The sequence below is a fragment of the Onychostoma macrolepis genome, chromosome 11, assembly GCF_012432095.1.
Source record: "Onychostoma macrolepis isolate SWU-2019 chromosome 11, ASM1243209v1, whole genome shotgun sequence".
Classification (NCBI taxonomy): Eukaryota; Metazoa; Chordata; class Actinopteri; order Cypriniformes; family Cyprinidae; genus Onychostoma; species Onychostoma macrolepis.
The window spans coordinates 28976401-28984110 of record NC_081165.1 but is presented as its reverse complement, the minus strand read 5'-3'; the positions used below and the strand labels follow the sequence as shown (position 1 = coordinate 28984110).

General features: G+C 39.1%; 1 long non-coding RNA gene across 2 annotated transcripts; it reads right to left on the bottom strand.

Annotated features, from left to right (window-relative positions):
- Positions 1–3908: 3908 nt before the first annotated feature.
- LOC131549740 (uncharacterized) lies at positions 3909–6568 on the bottom strand. 2 transcript variants are annotated; one of them, XR_009273478.1, is made up of 3 exons: positions 6176–6568; positions 5791–5984; positions 3909–4144 (listed from the first exon to the last, which is right to left on the bottom strand). It is a non-coding gene; the product is annotated as an uncharacterized LOC131549740 (long non-coding RNA). The 2 variants fall into 2 exon arrangements; XR_009273477.1 differs by having other exon boundaries at positions 6238–6568.
- Positions 6569–7710: the final 1142 nt, after the last annotated feature.

Below are 7710 nucleotides of genomic sequence, written 5' to 3'. Positions count from 1 at the left end.
GATAGTCTTCGTTTAGCAGATGATTATATCCAAAGTGATTTATTAACAAGACGGCTGAAGTATAAACTAGAAAAGAACTCATATTTAAATGAGAGAGATTTTCCTGAGGGTTTTTATAAAGGGTGGAGGCTTTGGATTTCAAAGAATTAGTTGATTTAGAATTCCTCTCCGTAGTAATAATTCAGTTTGGTTCTACTGGTGCTCTAGATCTGCTTCTAAATTGCAGATTTCTCTAATATTCACCAAACAAGCTTTACTTGCCTGGAAACTGTATTTAAAACATACCTTTGCTTTAATGAGAGAAAAAAATGACGCCCAAACTTTTATTGGATGGTCTTTTTGATAATGTAACAGTAGATATATAAAGCGATTGTTACATTATTCAGTATATATACATCCCTAGATGTGAATTTTTCCGGACCAGTTTTTTTGTTGTTGATAGCATTCATTGGAAGAAAGCACGGTAAACTGTGCATTTCTAATAAAGGTACATTTTAAGATTTTGCATAATATCTATCCAATATCTTTTTTTGGTCTCTCTAACTTATGTGTATTTTGCAAAGTTAAAGAAACTTTACTTCATTTGTGACCCTGGAGCACAAAACCAGTCTTAAGTGTGAATTTTTCGAAATTGAGATTTAAACATCATATGAATAAATAATCTCTCCATTGATGTATGGTTTGTTGGACAATATTTGTCTGAGATACAACTATTTGTAAATCTGGAATCTGAGGGTGCAAAAAATCTAAATATTGAGAAAATCACCTTTAAAGTTGTTCAAATGAAGTTCTTAGCAATGCATATTACTAATCAAAAATTAAGTTTTGATATATTTACGGTAGGAAATTTACAAGATATCTTCATGGAACATGATCTTAATATCCTAATGATTTTTGGCATAAAAGATGATTTTTGCAGTGTATTGTTGGCTGTTGCTGCAGATATAGCTGCTGCTTATGACTGCTTCTGTGCTGCAGGGACACAGATATTCTATCATTGCAATCAGATTAAATCTCTTCAGGAGAACTCAAGTTGTTATTTATCTTCTTTTATAAAATATGATTTAAAATCTTCTCTGAAAGATATATTTATGAATTTTTCTGGCATGCTATTGATCTTGATGTTAATTTATTTGTGTTGCATTGTAAATTTTTCATTCACAAAAACAAATTTCTCAAGATAAAGTCTTTCTTGCTGAGATTTTGCTTATTGTTAAATCTCTTAAACTCACTGATAACAATAATAATCTTTCTTGCAATAATAAAAAAAAGGGTTTATAATTAGGGTTTTCAATTTCTAAGTAAAATAAAGTCTGTTAAACAACTTAACGATACTTGAATGTTTTGTTGAAGAACATAAGCTGCACACACTCACATCCCAAATGATCTTATGCTGATATTAGTTTATTAAAAATAAACAGCTGCTTCAAAATGTGTTTCAGTGTGGATGCGTGTAACTTATATTATACAACAAAGTATTGTCAGTGTATGATCACCACAGACCTGGTTTTACTCACTGAAAGCTCAGAGGGAAATCTCTGCTGACGTCACGACTCTAGAAAACACCTGAAAGAAAGACCTTGACTCTAAAAGCATCTGACTCGCGTTTATCAGAGAGTTCTTGTTCAATGACACGGAAAGATGACATTTTCTAAACGGGTTTGCGATGTGTGCCACTCCGTTTCCATCAGATTTACATCCGCAGTCGATTCATCAACGACTGACGCAAACCGAGCTCAATTCTTCAGAGGTCGATAACCACGGAAATAAATGACCTCGACCCGCTCTCATCCGTCTCCATTAAACTCGCTCTGTTTGTTCTGCTGGGAACCTTTTACAGGTGGACTTTACCCACAATGCCCTGCTCTCTCAGAACACCTGTATTGAGACTCAGCGCTTTCTCAGTTTCAGGTCTTTGACCTTTATGTGATTGGTCTCAGAGCTGTATTGAATCTGCAGAAGAACCGCGGCGTAACAACAGACGTGTGAAGCTGTTCTGTGTCGAGAATAATGAAGAGCGAATGAAAAACACGACACGAGTGCGAATGAACACGAAACAGCCGTGTTTACAGTAATGTGTTTATAAGAGAGTGTTGCTCGAAAGAGATCATGTGACCCTGCAGCACAGAAGCAGTCATAAGCAGCACAGCTGTATCTGCAGCAATAGCCAACAATACACTGTATGGGTCACAATTATTATTTATGCCAAAAATCATTAGGATATTAAGATCATGTTCCATGAAGATATTTTGTAAATTTCCTACCATAAATATATCAAAACTTCATTTTTGATTAGTAATATGCATTGCTAAGAACTTAGATTTTTTTGCACCCTCAGATTCCAGATTTTCAAATAGTTGCATCTCAGACAAATATTGTCCAAAGATGATTTATTCAGCTCTCAGATGTACCCTTATGACTGGTTTTGTGCTCCGGGGTCACATTTAGGAAAATATAACTTTAATTTGTGTTTCCTGCTAGCTAAATTTCACATTCATAAACAAAAATGTAGCCTATGTGAAACTTTATTTTCTTTGTTTTGTTTCTTATAACTGTACTGCGTTAATAGTTTGATGTTTTGTACTGTTTAATTAAAAAGAGACATCAGAGGAAAAAAAAAGATTCATGAACCCGCTCTGAAGTTCCAAATTTAATCAAAAGATTCGAGATCCGCGCTAGTCCCATCTGAATAATTCGCAAATCATCATTTCAGATTGTGACTTTGGAGAGTGGATCGCGAATCATTCAATTTGCTAAATGATTCACGAACCAACTCCGAAGTCCTGATCTGAATCAAATGATTCACGAACCCACTCCGAAGTCCCGATCTGAATCAAATGATTCACGAACCCACTCCGAAGTCCTGATCTGAATCAAATGATTCACGAACCCACTCCGAAGTCCTGATCTGAATCAAATGATTCACGAACCCACTCCGAAGTCCTGATCTGAATCAAATGATTCACGAACCCACTCCGAAGTCCTGATCTGAATCAAATGATTCACGAACCCACTCAAGTCCTGATCTGAATCAAATGATTCATGAACCCACTCAAGTCCTGATCTGAATCAAATGATTCACGAACCCACTCAAGTCCTGATCTGAATCAAATGCTTCACGAACCCACTCCGAAGTCCTGATCTGAATCAATTGATTCATGAACCCACTCCAAAGTTCGATCTGAATCAAATGATTCGCGATACACAACCTGATTGGAGTGCTTCAAAACAGGGCATCATTTTGGTTTAACTGATTCAGAGATTTGAAAAGATCCGTTTCACTATACGTGATGTCGAAATTTGAATAAAAGTTAGTTTTTAGTGCTGCTAATGGTCAGAAGTGACATATAAACCCCTCACATAAATACAGGATTCATTATCGAATGGCAGAAAAATATGATTTGTCAAAATAGTGTTCATTAAGCAATGTAAATGCAGACTAATGGATACAGACTAAAGCAATGAATAGTAAATCTTGCAATTCTCTCACTGTACATTGCTATTCTTGTTGTGGTAAAAAAAATAAAAATAAATAAATAAAAATAATAATAATAATTAAATATTTTTGTTGATACATTTGTTTTGAAAAAATACAAAGCATATGCCAAAATAAGTTTCAAAATATATTTACATAAATACATTATGTACTAATATATAATTCAATCCAAGAAAATACGTTTACATATGCCACATTTTGAAAACAAAACAAAACTTTATTTGTTATCTAATACCTGTGAACAGAGAACATATTTGATTAAAAATAAACAAAGAATATATTTTACAATGTTCCAATTAATCTCTCTCTCTCCATATATATATATATATATATATATACACACACACAATACATTATAATCTCTAGTAGGCTATTCCATCCACGTTTGCATTAAACGTAGACTACTGTAAGATTGGAGATGTATTTTAAAAATATATTTCGGTATATAAACGTTGAAACCAATTGCAAAATTGCAAAAATGTATTTCATTGAGATTCACTGTTTACAACATATATTTAAAACATATTTTGGTCAGATTATTTATTTTTATTTGCGGCATGGACAGATGGATTCTGTTTGCACTGAGACTCTTCTCTCACAGCGAGAGGCAAACAGAGGACAGCAGTTCATGTGTTTGTCACCAGAGTCCTGCAGTCATGCAAGAAAACAACATCAGTTTGTGCTGCTGACACGCTGACACACACACACACACACACACACACACACACACACACACACACACACACACTCACACACACACACACACACACACACACACACACACACACACACACACACACACACACACTCACACACACACACACACACACGGCTGCATGTCGACCCACTGCAGGCCTCAGACTCAGAACAAACTGCTTCATCATTCTGGGTGTTTAACTGCGTCTCCGCAGGGTAAATGCGTGTATGTGAGTGAGTGAGTGAGTGTGTGAGTGAGTGTGTAAGGGGTAGGGTTAGGTGTAGGGTTGGTGTAGGGCAATAGCACATACAGTTTGTACAGTATAAAAACCATTACGCCTATGGAGAGTCCCTATAATTCTCAAAAACAAACGTGTGTGTGTGTGAGAGAGTGAGTGAGTGTGTGTGTGTGTGTGTGTGAGAGAGAGAGAGAGTGAGTGTGTGAGGAGTGAGTGAGTGAATGAATGAGAGAGTGTGTGTGTGAGTGAGGTGAGTGTGTGTGTGGTGAGTGAGTGTGAGTGTGTGAGTGTGTGTGGTGAGTGAGTGTGTGTGAGTGTGTGAGGTGTGTGTGTGTGTGGTGAGTGAGTGTGTGTGAGAGAGAGTGAGTGAGTGTGTGTGTGAGAGAGAGAGAGAGTGAGTGAGTGAGTGAGAGTGTGTGAGTGAGTGTGTGAGTGAGTGAGTGTGAGAGTGTGTGAGTGTGTGGTGAGTGAGTGAGTGTGTGAGTGTGTGTGTGTGTGTGAGTGAGTGTGTGAGAGTGAGAGAGTGTGTGTGTGAGTGAGTGAGAGAGTGTGTGTGTGTGAGTGAGTGAGTGAGTGTGTGAGTGAGTGAGTGAGTGAGTGTGAGTGAGTGTGGAGTGAGTGAGTGAGTGAGGAGTGTGAGTGTGAGTGTGTGTGTGAGTGAGTGTGTGAGTGAGTGAGTGAGAGAGTGAGTGAGTGTGTGAGGAGTGTGTGAGTGTGTGAGTGAGTGAGTGAGAGTGAGTGTGTGAGAGTGAGTGAGAGTGAGTGAGTGAGAGTGAGTGAGTGAGAGTGAGAGAGTGTGTGTGAGTGAGTGAGTGAGTGAGTGTGGAGTGAGTGAGTGAGTGAGTGAGGAGTGTGTGTGTGAGTGTGTGTGTGTGTGTGTGTGTGTGTGTGTGTGTGTGTGAGTGAGGAGTGAGTGTGTGTGTGTGAGTGAGTGAGTGAGTGAGTGAGTGTGTGTGTGTGTGTGTGTGTGTGGAGTGTGTGAGTGAGTGAGTGTGTGTGTGTGTGTGAGTGAGTGAGTGAATGTGTGTGTGTGAGTGAGAGTGAGTGTGTGTGTGTGAGTGAGTGAGTGAGTGTGTGTGTGTGTGTGTGTGTGTGTGTGTGTGTGTGTGGAGTGAGTGTGAGTGAGTGAGAGTGTGTGAGTGTGTGTGTGAGTGAGTGAGTGAGTGAGTGAGTGAGTGAGTGAGTGAGGAGTGAGTGTGTGTGTGTGTGTGTGTGTGTGTGTGTGTGTGTGTGTGTGTGTGTGTGTGTGTGTGAGTGAGTGAGTGAGTGAGTGAGTGAGTGAGTGAGTGAGTGAGTGAGTGAGTGAGTGTGTGTGTGTGTGTGTGTGAGTGTGTGTGTGTGTGTAACAAATATCCTCACCGTGAGTGTTATTAATGAAGCTCTCAAGGTTCGTCCGGCGGTCCGTTCATAAATTCAGCTCAGTATCTCGTCCAGACTTTGTGGGCCGTGTTGTTGTTTGGCAGCGGCGAGAGTCTCTCATCATCTTCAGACGGAGAAAGTCAGCAGGACGTCCGGCGTTCTTTCCTCAGATGTATTTCTACTTCCTCCACAGTCTGAGAAATGAACAAAGGTCTGATTGCAGCTGTTTAATATGCAATAACTCCATCGGCTCTGAGGGTCAGAGGAGGCAGATGCTCATGAATAAAGAGAGAATTAAAGATGCGTGAACTTATTAATTACAAGTTTGAAATCCTTTTCTGCTTTACAAGGTTATTGTGTGTTTGTGTTTTCCGCTCGGACAGACCTGTCTCCCTGAGATGTGTTTGTCCTCCAGGTGGCCACACACACACACACACACACACACACCTGTTTCCTCTGGATCTGATGTGTATCTTGTGCCACTGCAGCTGAAAGTGTTGTGAAACCTCTAGCCCTCATCAGTTCTGTGACCTCTGCCCTTTGCCCTTCTCCTTCGGATCCGCATGCGTCTGACAGCACGAACCGCCAGCTGCGAGACGCTCACCGAACCTGGCCTGAATAATGACACCGTTATCTCCTGCAGTCCTTAAACTGAACTAGTTTCATGGCTGATGAATCTTGCAACACGTTATTCTCCTGTTTATTGCTGTGAAGCTGCTTTGAAACGATCTGAACTGTATAAAGCGCTGGAGAAAGTTGTGTTACTGGACTTGATAACATGAACTGACCTCATAAAACAGCGTTTGATATAACAAATATTCTATTTATAAAAATGTATTTTTAATTTATATTTATTGAATTTATTGACGAGTGTATGGTTGTCTGTACACAGGGTTTCTCACAGGACTCGGTATCAGCACTTCTGACCAATGAGCAGACGCAGAGAATAAACACGGCGCTAATGACACGCCGCTGCGGCTCCGGATGCTCCTCGGATGTGCCGCTTAATTTCTGCTCGTTAGAAGACGGTTAGATCAGAGCCGGACACTTGAACCCTGTTATTGGACATCTGTCCGTTTGAGCCGGCGATCGGTCAGATGTTCTGATGCTGGACTGGAAGCGTTTATGCTCTGAATCTGGGTCATTCCTTCTGCTTTCCCATCAAACACTGCTTCACTCGCTGACCACGGAAACCACAGCGAGGCGAACGTGCGGGAATCAGGCTTATTATAATGAACTAAAACCATGAAATAACACCCTAACTGAAACAAAAGAAAAGAAAACTTAGATTTATTTTTACTTAAGGTTTTTCCAAAGCAACAACTCTCATTTTCCTTTAACTTGAGGTACTAAAATATGAACAATTCAATGAAAATGACTAAAAACCATGTAGGTATTAAAAAAACAACAAAAAAAAGCTACCAAAACTTTACAATTAACCCATTTAATCCCACCGTCACAAGTGACCGTAAAAAAGTTTTCATTTCTAAAGCTCTACAAACTCTACAGACTGGTGTTTTAGTGCACTTCCTGCAAACATGGAAAAAATAAAGGTCTCAATTAAATACGTGCAGTGTCACATGACCAGAGCAGATTGTCACATGACCAGAGCAGTTTACTTCCTGTTTGAGAAGATGAGGACTGCATCAAAGCTCCGAAACAAAGGCTAGTAAAGTGTAATGTGCCGAACATAAAACACAATCTTTCACACACTTTTCCCAAAAATAATTATTATTTCAAAGAGTTACTAATGACACATCATTTGGATATTTTCATGTCTGGGAAAAATTGGGATTAAATGAGTAAAAACAGAAAATACAAAAACCCCTCAAATTATAAAAAAAAGAAGAAAAAAAAGAAAGAATGTATAGCAGTATCTCTATATCTTTGCTCTCTTATTAGTTCATAAACTCCTCCTCG